The sequence below is a fragment of the Micromys minutus genome (genome assembly GCF_963924665.1).
Source record: "Micromys minutus genome assembly, chromosome: 24".
NCBI classification, from domain to species: Eukaryota; Metazoa; Chordata; class Mammalia; order Rodentia; family Muridae; genus Micromys; species Micromys minutus.
In genome coordinates, this window is record NC_137959.1 from 8,693,161 (window position 1) to 8,711,191 (window position 18,031).

An 18,031-nucleotide genomic window follows, 5' to 3' on the forward strand; every position below is an offset into this window, starting at 1 on the left:
CTATAATATAATTTTGTTTACATGCCATCTTAAAGGATGGAATGTAATAACAAGTCATGAGAAATTTGTGCCCAATAAATGTTACTGGCTGTGTATAGACATTTTATTCTCAGCTGGTTCCAGAACTGTCTCTATATACAGACATAAACATCACCACATATACAGCACCTATTTGTTGACTGTGTCAGTCTCCCTTTTCATCTCTGTCACCAAGGTCTTCAGGACCTCTCTCTTTGTCATGTCTGATCTTTATCAATTTGGAAGGAACCCACAGCTTTTCTTTTCCTGTGTAAATATAGGCATAACCCCTCCCCCAGCATAATACATTCCCCATTTTCCATTCTGATGTCAGAATATCCTTAATATAAACAGGCTGGATTAATTTAGTGTTTTTTTTTATTTTTTTACAATCCAATGTCTTTCAGCAGCTGTGCTGTTTTGTTCATTAACATTTAAAAATTTTAAGGTTAAAAAGGCACTGTGTAATTTATCTCTGGGGGGGGGGTTGTTGCCCCCTTTTGCCTATTAAGCATCTCCTTTAGAATTTCTTTAGATCTCTCCACAATCACTTTTCCTGTAGGATTGTGTGATATGCCTGTAACATGTCTTATATTATAATATTCAAAAAACGGATTGATCTTATTAGAGATATGCACTGGACTGTTGTCCATTTTAATTTGTATGGGTATTCCCATAATGGCCATAACTTCTAACAAATGTGTAATTACAGAATCATCCTTTTATGACGCCAAGGCAGTTGCCCATTGAAATCCTAAATATGTGTCTATAGTGTGGTGCACATATTTCAATTTACCAAACTGTGTAAAATGGAAAACATCCATCTGCCAAATTTCATTTCTTTGGTTACCCTTGGGGTTAGTTCCTGTAGGCAGTGGAGTTTGGTTATATAATGAGCAAGTAGGGCATTGCCTCACAACTTCCTTGGCTTGTTGCCAAGTGATAGAGAATTCTTTCCTTAAACCTTTGCTGTTAACATAGTGGGTCTTATGGAATTCTGAAGCATCTAGTACACTTCTTATCAATAGCTGGTTAATTTTATTATTACCTTGCACCAGAGGGCCTGGCAGACCTGTATGAGATCTTATGTGTGTTATATATATATTGAATAACTCCTGGTTTTAATCATTTGTTGTAGCTGACTAAACAGTAAAGTCAATTCAGAATCATCCTGAATAAGTTCAGCAGTCTCTGTGTAAAACAACCCTTTCTGCATATTGAGAGTCAGTTACTATATTAAGAGACTCTTGAAAATCTGACAACACCATGAGTATTGCATATAATTCAGAGTTTTGAACTGACCTCTAGGGACTCTCAACCACCTTACTTACATCTTCTGACTTATATCCTGCCTTTCCTGACTTACTAGCATCAGTATAAAATGTAGGGGCTTCAAATATTGGAGTTCCCTTTATTATATGAGGGAGAATCCAATTAGTTCTTTTTATGAACTGAAGTCACTTGCTTTTAGGCAACTTTGTTAATCTCTCCCAAAAAATTACTGCATGCTCTTTTTCAGTATTCATCTTGTGCCCCTAAGAAGGCAATTTCTGCATTAGTAAAAGGTACCACAATTTCAGCTGGATCTATTTTGATTACTAGTCAAAGTTTCATTTTACCTTTTAATATCAATTCAGAGACCTTCTCAATGTAGGTTTTCAGTTTCTTACTCTGTTTATGTGCTAAAAAATATCCATGCTAAGATACAATCTTCCCTCTGCATAAGAATTTCTGTAGGAAAATGAGTAGAAGGTAAAATGACTAAGATGTAAGCCATCTTTGGATCAATACGATCTAGATGTGTGTCCTGCAATTTCCTTTTTACCAAAGCTAACTCCTTCTCAGCCTCAGCTGAGAGTTTCCTTGGTCTACTTAAATCTTTATCACCTTGTAAGGTTTGAAATAAATTGCTTAGTTCCTGAGTGGCCAAGCCAATCGTAGGCTGCAGTAATATCTCCCAGTAGCTTCTGAAAAATCATTAAGAGTCCTTAATTGGTTTCTTCTTATTTGCACCGTTTGTGGCCTAACCCTTTACAGACTTATTTAATACCCTAGATAATTAATAGAATCCCCTCTTTGTATTTTTTCAGGAACAATTTGCAATCCCCAACAAGGCAAGGTTTTGGTTTTTTTTTTTTTTTAACTTTATCAAACATTCTTTCTAGGATATTTATATCCAAATCAGCCAGTCATATGTCATTCATATAATGGTAAATAATAGATTGGGGAAGTTGTTTGCTAATCATTTCCAATGGCTGTTGTACAAAATATTAACACAATGTAAGGCTATTTAACATTCCTGTGGCAGAACTTTCCACTGATATCTTTTTACTGAGTGATCTCTATTGAAGTTAGGTATTGAAAAAGCAAACCTTTCCTTATTGCATTCACATAAAGGAATTGTGAAAAAACAATCTTTCGGGTCAATCACTATGATAGGCCATTCTTTAGGTAACAAGGAAGACGGGGAGCATCCCAGGCTGCAGGGAACCCATTGGTTGAATGATCTTATTAATTGCTCTGAGATCTGTCAACATCCTCCATTTTTCTGAGTTCTTTTTAATGACAAATACTAGAGAATTCCAAGGGCTGTTAGACTCTTTTATATGCTGAGCCTCCCACTGCTCCTGGACTAGCTGTCCTAATGCCTGTAATTTTTCTTTTGCCATAGACCACTGATTAATCCAAATAGGTTGATCAGTCAACCACCTTAACAGCAAGGCTGTTGGTGTCTTACCAGCAGTGGCTCCTTGGGTTAAAGCTAAATTGTCAGCTTCTGTTGTATCTTGTTTATAGACAGCTTGGACAGTCTGTAACTTCCCTTGAAGATGTTCCCTGACTAATTTAAATTTTTTATTAGGAGACTGACAGTGTTGATGGCCAGACACTGAAACAGAGGGGATATTAATTTGGGTTTTCTAATAGATATCTTTTCCATAAGTTAATGGCTATATCAGCCATGTATGGCCTCAATTTTCCTACTTGCCCTTCTTGTCCTATACATTTAAGCCACCTGGTGCTTTGCTTTATTTTAAATAAAGTGCCAACACCTTGAAATTGTATATCACCTTCTTGAAATAGCCAACTAGCAGGTCAAGATTTTGGAGAGATGATGGTGACATCTGCTCCAGTGTCAACCACTACTTCAATTTCAATATTGTTTACTAGTATTTTTAGTTTTGGCCTTTGATCTTCTATAGAAGTTGGCCAAAATATTTGTTTTTGTCTCACTTTTGGAAGCTTTTGGAATTGTCTACAGAACTTGCCTCAACCTTGTCTAGTCTCCGATCATCTGTTTTTGGTGCAGTGGCATTTAATTTTTCTGAGGAAAAGAACTCTACCTGCCTGGCATTGGGGCCTGCGAGAGGCACCCCTGGGGGATTTTTGGCAGGGTGTTGCCCCATTTGTCTGTTACTGATCTACATTCCCTAGTCAAATGTTGGCCTTTGCCACATCTTTAACATATTCCAGGAGACATAGGCCCCCTTTTGGTATCATTTCTGTTTTTCTTGCAGTTATACCTGAGATGACCTGGCTCACCACAATTAAAACATTTGAAATCTTGGATCATCTCTAGCTGTCTAGTGGCAGCTTCTCCTATTACAGTTATAACAGGTGAGCAGGATCCAACATCAACTGTATATCTAATCCATTCATCTATTGGTGCTGACCTTGCCCTCAGTGGTCTGATAACTCCTTGCATACCATATTTGAATTTTTAAAGGCTAAAGATTCAATCATTGCCTTTTATTGCAGCTGAGTCTGATACACTCCTTTCCACAGCTGAAGTTAGCCTTTGTAAAAAGTCAGGAAAGGTTTCTTTAGGACCTTGTATGACTTAAGTGAATGGTTCAAGTTTGTTCCCTGATTCTGAAACTTTGTCCCAGGCCTTTAAAGCTGACAATTGACATAATGCCAGAGTTTCTGCATCATATACAGCCTGCCCTTCTACCTCAGCAAAGCGACCTTCGCCAAGCAGGTGATCTGTGGAAATCTCTCTACCCCTATTTTGTCATGCTATCTCCCTTGCCTCTTCTCTCCACCATGAGATCCATTGTTAATTTGCAACAGGCTCTAGTATTGTTCTTGCCATATCTCTCCAGTCTTGGGGGATTATTATATTTTAATAGCCCAAGAAATCAGGATTTGTTTTACAAATGACAAGTGCATTCCAAACACTTTCCTTAAATTTCCTCAGTTCTAATACATCCATGGGTTACCGTTCAAATTCTCCATAACCCCATAGATGGTCATCGTCCAGAGGTCTTTGTTGTACATTAACCAGATAAACTAAAGTTTGCTTTCTAACAACTTTCGGCTGGCTTTCTCTAATTTTATCTTTTGTCTCTACCTGAGTACTTTCTTTAATTGAAAATTTAAATTCCTCCCTTAAGGTCTGTGTCCACACTTCATATCTCTCCTTTTGTTGCTCCTCCTGTTTCTTGAGTTCCTGTATTCTCTGTTCAAGGTTCTGTCTCTACATTTTGAAGTTTTCTTTATATTGCAAATCTGATAGTCTACTGTCCATTAATTTTTGATTGATTAATTTTTAAAAGTTATTCTCCAAGTCCTGCTTCTAAACCTCACTATTTTCTCTTTTCTGCTCAGTCTGTAAGCTACTGTATATTTTGTTCTAACACTTTGCACAGCTCCTGTTTCTCACCTTCATTTTCATCTTTCTGTCTCTTATTCTGATCTATGATTTCCTGTGCCTTCATTTCTAATGTTTATTCTAGGCTGTGTTGCCAAGTCTCAAATTTCTCTTTCTGTTGTTCATGCTGCTCTATAATCTCCTATATTTTCTGTTCTAAGTCCTGCTTCCATAATCTTAGCTTCTCTTTATGTTGCAATTCTGATATTGCAGTATCTGCCTTATTTTGAATTGCTAGTTTCAGTAAATTATCCTCTAGACTTTGCTTCCAAATTTTATCTCTATCTCCTTGCCATTCAGTCTGATCTGTGAATTGTTGAATTCTTTTTTCTAGAGTCTCCTCTAGCTTTTGTCTCCAGCCTTCATCCTCCTCTTTCTGTTGCTTATTTTGACCTATGAAATCCTGAACTTTTAGTTCTATTGTTAACTGTAATTTCTTTTCTAAGACAAGGAATTTTTTATCTAAGGCCCTGTCTTTTGAGAGGACATAGTAAATCAAGAGAATAAATATCACAATAATGGTAAATAATAAGGTGTCTATTTCCTTAAAATCTATCCCTGTCAGACCATCCAAAATATCATCCCCTGAAGCCCAAAATATATTTATTGTGTTTCTCATCTTTAAATATTGAAATACCTAATTCAGAGCCCTTTGTACCTTTTTTTTTTCTGCTGTTCAATTCAGAACACTGTGGTCCTTTCCAATTCTTTATTCCCCAAGACTGGACACCTTGGTTTGCAGCTGGCAGCACTTGCCTGTGTGCTGCTCACAGGCAACCTCGCAGGCAGCTGTGTCCCAGAGACTTCTGTTCCTCCCTGTGTTTCCTGATACTGCACCTGGCTGTCGCTCTCTGTTAGGATTTGGGGGAGGCAGCCTCTCTGCAGTTCTCTGTCAGCCCCTCAGACACAGTCAGCTTTCAGTCCAACACTGCTCCAGCCCAGATCCCTATTTTGGGGGGCTGGAGGAGAGGAGTGAACTTTAGACTCAGGTTAGTTGGGTTCTAATCCTTAGGTTGGGCGCCAATTAGTTGCAATATCCTTTTCAACCCAAATTGCCAATTTGTTGCAATATCCTCAAATAACCCAAATAAGCCCATTCGATGAAAACACAATTAGGAACACAAGCTGTGCGTCTGTCTTGGGCAGATTTACCACTACATTCTCTATTGCCCTCCTAGGAGAACTCCTATCTTGCCATTTTTCCAAGCCTCCTGTTCCCTCTAGTGTTGCTTAGTCTCTGTATGATTGATCATTAAGGCTAGCCCTTTTGAAATTGATTTGCATGCATTTTTTTGGAGAAATCAGTGGCTGAGACAGTCTGTGATAATGAATCAACTGGGCTATTTGCATTGTGAAGACATTCATGTTTCAGCTGATAAGAGGTTTTTTTCTGGTCAGATCTAATCTTTATAAGTTTTGTTGGCAATCATATTTTTTTATCTTCTGTAGGTACATAAGCATAACTGTATCCCCATATTAAAACTGGCACAGGTTTCCATTCTAATGTCAACACATCCATATGGCACACTGATTGGCCTGGTTGCTCAGTTGTTACAATAACGCAGTGTCTCTCAACTGCTGTTTGTTCTTCCTTTTTCACCAATATTAAGAATATTTGGGGCTGGAGAGATGGCTCAGTGATTCTGAAGCACTGACTGCTCTTCCAGAGGTCCTGTTTTCAAATCCCAGCAACCTATGGTGGCTCACAACCATCTGTAATAAGATCTGATGTCCTCTTCTGGTGTGTCTGAAGACAGCTACAGCATACTTGTATAATAAATAAATAAATCTATTTTTTAAAAAATTAAATTTGGCATTAACAAAGCATTTTTTAGTAAAAACCTGAAGATTTCTTAACTCTTCCTTTTTGTTTAATAAGCATCTCTTTTAAGTGGATATTAGTCCAAAAGCTCAGAATACCCAAGATACAATTCGCAGACTACACGAAGCTCAAAAAAAAAGGAAAACCAAAGTGTGAATGCTTCAGTCCTTTTTAGGAGGAACAAAATACTCAAGGGAGAAAATACAGAGACAAAGTGTGGAACAGGGACTGAAGGAAAGGCCATCCAGATACTGCCTCACCTGGGGAATCATCTCATATACAGACACCAAACCAAGACACTATTGTGGATGCTAAGAAGTGCTTGCTGACAGGAGCCTGATATAGCTGCCTCCTGAGAGGCTCTGCCAGAGTCTGACAAATACAAAGGAGGATGATCGTAGTCAACCATTGCTCTGAGCACAGGGACCAAATGGAGGAGTTAGAGAAAGAACTAAAGAAGCTGAGGGATTTGCAACACATAGGAAGAACAACAATATCAACCAACCACAGCTACCCCCCACAGTTTCCAGGAACTAAACCACCAACCAAAAAGTACACCTGGAAGGACCCATGGCTCCAGTCACACGTGTAGCAGAGGATGGCCTTGTAACATCAGTGGAAGGTCTTTGTCCTGGGAAGGCTCTATGAACCAGTGTAGGGAAATGCCAGGGTAGGTGAAGGAGCACCCACATAGAAGCAAGGGGAGGGAGGATGGAATAGAGAGTATCCAGAGGGGAATCCAGGAAAGGAGATAACATTTGAAATGTAAATAAATAAAATATTCAATTAAAAAATCTTAATTTAAAACAGGAAAAACCAACAACAAAAAGGAACAATTGGCTCTTTCTATAATCACATGTCCCATGGAATTCTGTGGTATACCAGCATTATGTTTTTATATTGTAATATGAAAAAATTGCTTCATCTTATAGAATACATATGCAGGAAGACTGACAGTTTAAACCTGTGAAGGTATCCCCATAATTGCCATTATTCCCAATAACTGTGTTATTACACATTTGACCTGCTCAGAACTTAAAGCAGTTAGTTGCCTATTGAAACCCTGAGTATATACCAATGGTATGATAAATGCCAAAAGCCAACTAAGCTAAAAACTAGCAGGTGATCTTCTTGAGATGGTTCTATCATGGATTAAAAATCTACCACAGATTTGCTTCTCTAGGCAAGGCTGAGGAGAATTCCGTTTTAGGAAAGAGTCCAGCTACATATATTTTGGTCGATATATACATACACACACACACACACACACACACACACACACACACACACATATACATATAAAACAACTAGGTGCTGCCCCACTCATTTGGGCAGAATAACAAAGATTTATTGTCATGTAGCAATGTTATATAGACAAATAGATGACTTCTTAATTTTTAATGATGATAGTATAAGAATTTCTAAAATTATATTGGTAATCATTAAGCTCTTTCATAATAGGGCTGCTATTAAATCATTTCTGATGTCAAAACCACAATGAGAACTCTGACAGTCTTCATGTGTCATGAGTTAATTGCTTCTGAGATAGTAAGCAGGCATCTGCAACTTACAGCACATTCCAAGAGATTGTAAATCCATTAACCAAAGGTCATACAAAGGGAACTAAAGATTTACTATAGGTGCAAGGAAAGAAGAGAAAATATTGACTGGGTTTATCTGTACACATCTCTACTAATAACAAAAGTTAGGGTTTTTAACTCTCCGTGAACTTGTAAAAACTGGTGACAGTATGAATGTTTAGCCAGATGACTACTCTCAATGTAAACATTCTCTGTTGTAAACTTCTATTCAATTTATGTTTGAACTTCTAATGAATTTTGTTTTTTAAAAAGGGGGGCGGCTTTGGAAAATCGTGATCTATTCTCTTGGAAAAGGTACAAAAGCCTGGGATATACATTGTAGAGAAAGCATTGGAAAGAAGGCGTTGGGAGCATCGTTCCATCAGAGCAGGAGGGAAGAAAAGGATTAGAAGGAGAATGCAGAGTAAAATAACTTAGAAAATATAAGCCAACTTAAAAAACTGAGAGAGCAATGTGCAGAATGCAGAGGGAAAAGAGGAAAAAGAAGAAGCTGCAAAAACACAGAAGGAGCAAGCAGCCTTCTCCTTACCAGGAAATAGAATAAATCTTTTTTTAATAATAAGTAAGGCAGACTTAATCTTTTTTTAAGTGTTTAATAGTCTTTATTTGATATCATACATAAACCACAGAAAATGCCTTTCAGTGGTAAAAAGAAAAAAAAAATCATCATTGATGTAGGGAATTGTAATTAAAACTGCATTGTCAATAGTTGCTTCCTGGTGTTTAACACTGTCTGTGACAGGCCAGTGAGCACAAACTGAGACAGAGGTGAGCCTTCTTGTTTTTGAGACAGTGATAGAACCTTCCAATGTTTAAACATATTCACATACCCAGTTATATAAATCTAAGTATAAAATTTTTCAATAGGTTTGAGACTATACCCCTATATTTATGGAAAGTAAATCATGACTAAATTCAATCTTATCTGGATAAAGGGAGAGCAGTGTTAGCATGTATACAACAGGAAGTGTTGCTTTAAAAAAAGATCATATCCACATTACCACAGTCAGGTAATTTGCCTAAATCAGGACTGTCCAACAAAAACACTGTTAGCCATTCATGATCTGAATTTGGTGTATGAATTAAATTATGGTGCACATTAAAAGCCATGAGACATTTGTTTTGTGATTTGTCTTATCCTTGCCTCCCTTTTCCACAGTGTGGCACTGGGCACATATCTGAACAAAAATTATCTTGCCTTTTTCAACATCACCCATTTTAAATTCACTCCAGGCTAGTCAACAACACAATCGTTCAGGCTCTTAGACAGACGTTCTGCTCTCTCAGGCTTAGCCTTACTAAAGAGAACAAAGCTTTCTTCTTACAGACTTGGTTTTAATTCATTTAGCAATAAAAGGGTAAAAACGTTTTCTCTCTCTGTGTAATAAAGATTGGAGCTCATTTTTCATCCAGAATGAGTTCTCTCTGCACTGGTGCTTGGTCTTTTGCTCCATGTGCATATGTAAATGTGTGTGTGTGTGTGTGTGTGTTTGCGCGCGCGCGCGCGTGCGCACATATGTAATTATGAGCTAGTATGAAAGCTGGGCCCAATTGGTTTGAATGGAGACTTATGAATGTGTAAGCATGAATCTGTATATCAATTTATGTGAGCTTTATCCACATTTGCTTGTGTAAAAGTTTTTCCTTCTGTAAGCATGATTCTCTTCTCCTGGTTCAATAGCAGTTTATTGCTCCAAATTCTGAAAAATGAAAAACATCCATCTGCCAGATGTAGTTTCTTTTTGTAATCCTAGGGTTACTACCAGCCAGTAACAGAGTTTGGTTGTATAGAAAACACATAGAATTTTCTTTTTTTTTTTTATCATTTCTTTGGCTTGTTGCCAAGTGATAGAAAATTTTTGTCTCACACTTTTCCTGTTAATATAATGTTTCTCATGAAACTCTGATGCTTCTGATACATTTCCTATTAGTAATTGGTAAATTCCCTCATCTCCTTGAACTAATGGACCTGGGAAACCTGTGTGAGATGTAATGTGAGTAATATATGATGGATAGTTTCTATTTCTGATGTCCCATGAGATTCAGGATAATCCCATAATACTTTAAGGATTGCATACAATTCTAATTTTTAAACTGAGGTATATGGACTTTTGTTCACCTTGCTTATTTTATCTGAGTTATTTTTAATTAAATATTCTCTGTATTTACATTTTAGATGTTATTCCCTTTCCCCCTCAATCCTATACCCCTCCCCCTCCCATTACCTCCATGAAGGTGCTCCCTCTCCCAACCATCCTCTCCATCTCAGCACCCTGGCATTCCCCTACACTGGGAAAATGAGTCTTCACTGGACCAAAAGCCTCTCCTCCCACTGATACCAGAGACTGCTATCCTCTGCTGCATATGCACTTGGAGCCATGGGTCTCTCCATGTGTGTTCATTGGTTGGTGTTTTGGTCCCTGGGAACTGTGGTGGGTTTGGTTGGTTGATAATATTGTTCTCCCATAGGGTTGCAAACCCTTTCAGCTCCTTCAGTCCTTTCTCTCGCTCCTTCATTGGGGTCTATTCCATAATATCCCTTTGCATAATGAGCCCAGTAGGAGAATGAGTCGAAGGTAAAATGACTAGAATACAATCAAGTTTAGGATCTATTCTATCCACATATGCATCTTGCCGTCTTTGTTCTACAAAAGTTAACTCTTTCTGCTTCAGCTGTTAGCCATCTTGAACTGTTCAAATTTTAATCTTCTTGTAATGTTTGAAACAAATTACTTAATTCATACGTATTCCAGTTGTAGGCCTCAGCCAGTTAATATCTCCCATTAACTTGGAAATCCTTAAGAATTTGCAATTGGTCCCAATGGATCTGATCTGTACCTTTTATGGTTGAATTTGTTTACTGATTTTATAACCCAATAACTAAATGAATCTCCTCTTTGTATTTTTTTTCCAGAGCAATCTGTAACCCCCAACTTGGCAGAATTTTTTATGTTTTCTTAAATATTTCCTCTAAAAAGTCTAGAATCAGCCAATAGAATGTCATCCATGTGCTGATAAATGGTAGACTGAAGAAACTGCGAATTAATTATTTCTAATGGTTGTTGCACAAAATATTGACATAAAGTTGGACTAATTAACATTTCCTGTAGTGGTACCTTCCAGTGGTGCAAATTTTTTTTTCACAGCCTACTTTTAGTGATGGTTCTTAACCTCCCTTCTAGCCCACCAGAGGTAGTGGAAAAGAAAGGTTATTAGGTTATGGGTGAAGTGGACCTGTTTAGAAATGGTTTTTTGGAGCAAATCCCATCTGTGTTGTCAGGGAATCAGCAATTTAGTTCACAGGTCAGCAGTAGCAGCTCAGTCCACTCACAAACACTTTCTGGATATACCAGCAGTCCAGTTCAGTAGTGTCAGGATAACCATAGTGGTAGCAGGACTTAGCAAGAGCAATTAGGCTTCATCCGAGTTGACACGAGTCAGCAGGAGGGACCAAGGCCAACAGAAATGCCAGAAGAAGTTCTTTGCTGTGCCTCTCTCAATGAAGCAAAGATCAGCAAAAACAGGAGTTCAAGAAGCATTGCAGAGCTAGCTCTACCAGCAAGCAAGCCAAGCCTCCATCACTGCCCATTGAGTCCCATTTTTATGTCCTCCTCCAAACATCATGTGTCCTCCACAGGTCTTGCCTCAGCACATGAGTCTGTCTCGGCTGACATCACTCCACCAAGGCTCAAGTCTATGGAAGCACCAAGATGCCGAAACATTACCACCAGAAGATTTTTGTTGTGTTTCTCTCTACGGAGACCCAACAAATGGAGTTCAACTATACAATGTAGGGTGGACGAATACATGTGTGTTGTTAGCAAAGAATTTTTCATCCCGTGTCCTTTTATGTGTTTGCTTTAGCAAAACATCCTTTCAGCTGTGTCTGCTTCAAGAAAACACCCCTTCACATGTTTGCCCCAGCAAAACACTATCCCATACAACTGACTTTCCAAAGAACCCTCAAGTTTCTACTTTACAATGGAATCTTTTTTATTGGACCACTGTTGTTCAGAGTAGGTACTGAGAACATGAACCTTTTCCTATTCTGCTCATGCAAGAGTGTTGTAAAAAAAAAAAAAAAAAAAAAAAAAAAAAAAAAAAGGAATCTTTCATAGGCCATGATCTAGGTAACAAAAACTTAAGTAAGTCTGGGCTGTAAAGGACACATTGGTTATTAACTGCTCTTAAATCCGTTCTCATCCTCCATTTTCCCGATTTCTCTTTTACAACAAAAACAGGGAATTCCAAGGGCTGGTAGACTCTTCTGTATGTTGAACGTCCAGCTGCTATTGTACCAGCTGTGCAAGTGCCAACTATTTTTCTTTGTTCTTGCCAGACAGGTCTGTTTGATGACCATTTTAGGGGCAAAACTGTTGGTGTGTCAGCAGTGGCCCCTTTTATAAATTTGGAAACACAATCCCTGTGATGTCCTGTTTCTTTACCCTGGGCACAGCTTGTGATTATTCTCCATCACCTGTATCAACACCTTCCCAGGAGCCTCTGCCATATCACCTCTTATATCCTCGTTGGCTGTCCCAGGAATTGCAGGAATATTGATTCGATTACCCGTTGTTGTAAGAGATTCCTTCCCCATAGGTTTATAGGTATGTCAGCCACATAAGGTCTCAACTTCTTGTTTGCCCTTCTCTTCCCACACAGTTAATCCATTGATCAGTTAATCCATTGATCATTCTGTCTTGTTTATGATAATGTGCCAGTTCCAGATAAACTGTGTGTAAACCTTCTGAAGTGGCCAAGCTGGATCCCAAGACCTTTGGGAAAGTATTCTAACGTCAGCTCCTATAACCACCAAACCTTCTACATCAAAACCATTCATGTGTACCGTTGATTGTGTCTCTGATCAGTAACCACTGTTTTCCAGAACTACCTTTTTCCAATATCCCAAAAGCTCCTGTCCATTCTGCCTTGGTGTAAGGGAACAACAGCAGTGAGCAGTTCTATCCCCTGCCTCAATCTGCCATGATTTTAATGTCTTCTTTGCTATCCCCTGTCTACTATACCTGGATATACGATAAATCCTTCAGAATTTAATCCACGTCTTCCCAAGATTATCCCCACTGTCCCTGGAGGTAAAGGACTATAAACACCAGTGATTACCTTGTAGCCTTTAAATTTTAAGAAGATATAAGAGGTATATCTGTGGCCAGATCCAAAGTTGCACTCTCTCTGTAGCACATAGAAGATCAGAAACTGTTTAAGATCTTGTATTTTATTTTCTGGGTAACTGGAAAAGCTAGTGGCCTTTCCTCAGTTTCATTAAGATGTGACAGGATAGGTACTATCTTGAGTCTCAGCTTCATAATGTGTCGTAGGTTCACAATGGGGCAATTCCTGTTCTCTTACTTCCTTTGTCTCTTGTCAATCAAGTCTTTGTACTATCATAGCTATTTTTTCATTATTGTACAGTTATTTTTTTCCTTATTGGACAACTAATTTTAGTTGTTGTACAGTTATTTTTCAACCTTTTTTGAGAAAAAAAATATAAAGACTGCAATAGAAAGCAGGGAGGGGTTTACTCCAGTGAACAATTGCAATAAATACTGCAAGTTTTTTTTTCAAGTATCATTCCTGGCCCCTTAGTCCCTACCCTTGGTCTTAGGGGATCTGAAAAGAAGTTTTCCATTTTTTAATACAGGAAAGGTCTAAAAGTCTTCCTATTTAATTAAAATTGTCTTTGGGGGTGGTTTGCTATGATTCACTGTCTCAAAGGCTCCTGTGTAGTTCCTTGCTCTGGGCTCGAAGTTCCCACCACTTTGGAGTCTCCTGAGTCTCTCTGGGCACCCAGCCAAACTCAAGAACTGATGCTTCCTCTGGTGATGTTCCCAGGTGACTTTCACCTCTGCCGTTTTCTGTTAAATGTCTCCTGTCCTCTGCACCATGTCTGCCAGATGCCCTCTGCTTTCTGCAACATTGGTTGTCTTCTTCTCCAACCATGTTAGGCACCAGGTGTAAACATAACTTTTATTCACCAGATGTATTGTTGTCTTGGAGGCTTACTACTGTAAAAATGCACCCTTTCTAGCTCTTTCTGAACTACAACTAGTCAGTTCAATCCATCTGTTCTGGCTTAAATTCTTCTCCAAACTGACTGATTCAAATTGTCTTCTCTTGGCTTCTGACTGAATTGCTTTGCTTAGAAAAACTGCTCTGAATTCCATGAACTGAACTGCACTGGCTGCTTGAAGCAAACAGAAACACAAAAACTCAGCTGATAACTCAGCTGATTTCAACTCTGCTGCACCAAACTGAACTCTCTCTCTCTCTCTCTCTCTCTCTCTCTCTCTCTCTCTCTCTCTCTCTCTCTCTCTCTCTCTGACTTCTCTTAAGTCGCCTCTCTTTCCTGGCTGCGCTCATGAGGCTTGGGTATTTCCTGTCACTGACTCATTCTGTCAAATCTTTCTCTGATTCACCACTTTGTCTGCCCTTCAATTAGATGCCATTGTCTAGGATTAAAGGAATGTACTAAAGATGTGTCTATATTCCAGACAGAGGGGTTAAAGGTGTATAGGTTCTAGTGCCAGGAAGGGGATACCTCAGAAACAGGACAGATAAACCTGCCAGCCTGAGTAATACTCTTACTTAACAGGCAAAAAAACAAAAGCTTCTTTCCTCCATATCCTTCCACACGGGTGCCATGAGAAGATGTGCCCAAGATTTGGAGTGGGTATTCGTACTTCAAATAATCCAGATTGGGGGCTTCTCAGACCTCAAATGATCAATCACGAAAAATCCCTCACACTCCCATCTGCATGGGTTGTAGCCAATTCCAGATGAAACGAAGCTGACAGCTAAGGTGGGTCGTTAAAGGCAGAGAGGGGCCGCATGTGTGACAGAGAGAGAAAGGGAAAAAGAAGGGGGAGCTTGAGTGTGTGTGACACACAGAAAGAGTTAGAGCAGAGTGTGTGGCAGAGAGACAGGTTATATAGTGACACAGAGACAAGAGCACAGGTGTGACAGAGGAAGAGACAAGGTGAACGTGTTTGTGTGTTACAGAGAACAGCACGTATGTGACTGAGACATGGATGTGACAAAAAGAAGCAGAGACACACAGGGAGAGATAGGAAGCCCAAGTGTCCATAAAACACAGGAAGAGTGAAAGAGAGAGTGCGTGCCGTAGAGAAATAAAGTGTGTGTCACTAGGAGAGGCAGGGAGCACAGTATGTGTCAGAGAGGGACAGAGTGTGTAACACTGAGGGATAGACAGAGGAAGATAGAAAGTGTGTTTAAATGTGACAGAGCCAGAGTATATGAGAGGGTTGTGTGTGTATGTGTGCGTGTTTGTGTGTGCGCGCGTATCTGTATGGGTGAGACAAAAAGACAGTATATGTATGTGAGACATAGATACAGAGATGTGAGAGACAAAAAGAGAGAGAGACGTGTGTGTGACACAGATAGACAGTGTGTGTAACAGAGAAAATGGAGGCAGAGAGTGTGTGCATGAAACATGGAGAGAGAGACAGTCAGACAGAAATAAGGAGAGACACAGGGAGAGTGGGTGTTTAAGACAAAGAGACAGAGGGAGACAGAGAGACAGAGAGACAGAGAGATGAAAAACAGTGAATATTTGTGTGAGGGGTGGAGAGGCAGACATTGGAAGAGACAGAGATAAAGAGATACAAAGAAGTTGTGTTTGATAGAGAGATAATATGTATGACACAGAGACAGACACAGAGACAAAGACAACCCTATTTCTGGAAACATGTACTTCATTCAGACACAGAACCTGGAGAAAAGGAGTGAGTGCTGGCCTGTCCAGCTGGAAAGCCTGTGAGGCACAACGCTATCATGACAAGGATCATGTTGTGCCTTGGGGATAACCAACAGCCATCTAATTAGACTTCAGGAATGCTCAGTAGGAGGGAATTCATGGCTGGTACTGTAGACCTAGCTTCCTACCCATGGAGGAGAACCTGTTAATGAGATTCCCCTAAACTAGTATGATGTTAGCTGCATTCTAAATACTTGTCCAAATACACTAAGATAAGATAAGCTATTTCCAACTCTATGAAGAATTGAGTTGGAATTTTGATGAAGATTCCATTGAGTCTGTAGATTGCTTTCAGCAAGATGACCATTTTTACTATATTAATCCTGCCAATCCATGAGCATGCTGATGATATGACCCCAAAAATTTCACCAGAGAACTCCTAAACCTGATAAACAACTTCAGTAAAGTGGCTGGATATAAAATTAACTCAAATCAGCAGCCTTCCTCTACTCAAAGGAAAATAGGCTGAGAAAGAAATTAGGGAAATGACACTCTTTATAATAGTCACAAATAATATAGAATATCTCAGTGTGATTCCAGCCAAGCAAGTGAAAGATCTGTATGACAAGAACTTCAAGTCTCTGAAGAAAGAAATTGAAGATCTCGAAAGATGGAAAGTTCAGAATAACCAAGATACAATTCACAAACCACATGAAGCTTAAGAAGGAAGACCAAAGTGTCACTGCTTCAGTCCTCTTAGAAGGGAGAACAAAATACTCACAGTAGAAAATACAGAGACAAAATGTAGAGCAGAGACTGAAGGAAAGGCCAACAGAGACTACTCCACCTGGGGATCCATCCCATATACAGTCACCAAACCCAGACAATATTGTGGATGCCAAGAAGTGCATGCTTACAGGAGCCTGATATAGCTGTCTCCTGAGAGACTCTGAAAAATACAGAGTCGGATGCTCTCAACCAACCACTGGACTGAGGACAGGGACCCCAATGAAGGAGTTAGAAAAAGGACTGAAGGAGCTGAAGGGGTTTGCAACCCGATAGGAAGAACAACAATATCAACCAACCAGAGCCCCCAGAGCTCCCAGAGACTAAACCACCAACCAAAGAGTATAAATGGCTCCAGCCACACATGTAACAGAGGATGGTCTTGTCAGGCATCAATAGGAGGAGGGGTCCTTGGCCCTGTGAAGACTCGATGCCCCAATGTAGGAGAATGCCAGGGCAGGAAGGCAAGAGGGAGTGGGTGGGTAGGGGGAGGAAGCATCTTCACTGAAGCAAGGGAAGGAGGAGGGGGTAGGGGGTTTCCAGAGAGAAAACAGGAAAAGAGGATAACATTTGAAATGTAAATAAAGAAAATATCCAAGAAAAGGAAAAAGAAAAACAAAAAATAAGATACCCATAGGTCCAGCCTTTAACACAGAGAAAAAAGACTTTTAAACAACAATAAAAGAGTCTAAGAATCTAGCGCGCGTGCTCGCACTCACACACACACACACACACACACACACACACACACACACACACACAAAGATGAGTTCTTGCTCCCACCAATGCCTGTCCTTGAGGCAGAGACTGGTACAGACCGGTACAGACATCCAGTAGCTATGCAGAGGGCACCTGACCATGGGATGCAACCTGTACACTGAGGCTCAGGGAACACTGCGGAAGAGATGGACAAGAAGGTAAGAGCCCGGGGACCAGGACAGTCTTCTGCACAGGACAGGAGACCTGCACCACAACACTAGTCGGTACCTGGCAGAGGAAAATCATTCAAGGCTTCGTCCCTAGATGAAGAGCTACAGGCAATTAATGGCAGGTGAGAGAGGAAGAATCAGAACATGCCAAAGTGGACGGGAAACGCCCAGGAGGCCTCAGCCCCACACAAAGAGCTATAGGCAACTAAGAAATCTGAGCACAGGAGAGATGGTCTTCCCCTGGGAAGAGATCACCAATTGGTTGTCTAGTGCTAAACAGTTAGCCCTGAAAACAGACATACAAGTAAGATTATACAGACTGAGCAGGCTATATTTAGGAATGTATTTGTATGTACACGTATGCATGTGATAATAATTAATGAAAAAAGAGGGCATTAATTTGAAAGTCAACATGGAACGGTATATGAAAGAGTTTAGAGGGAGAAATGAAAGGAAGAAATGTAATTATATTATAAGCTCAGAAATGAAAAG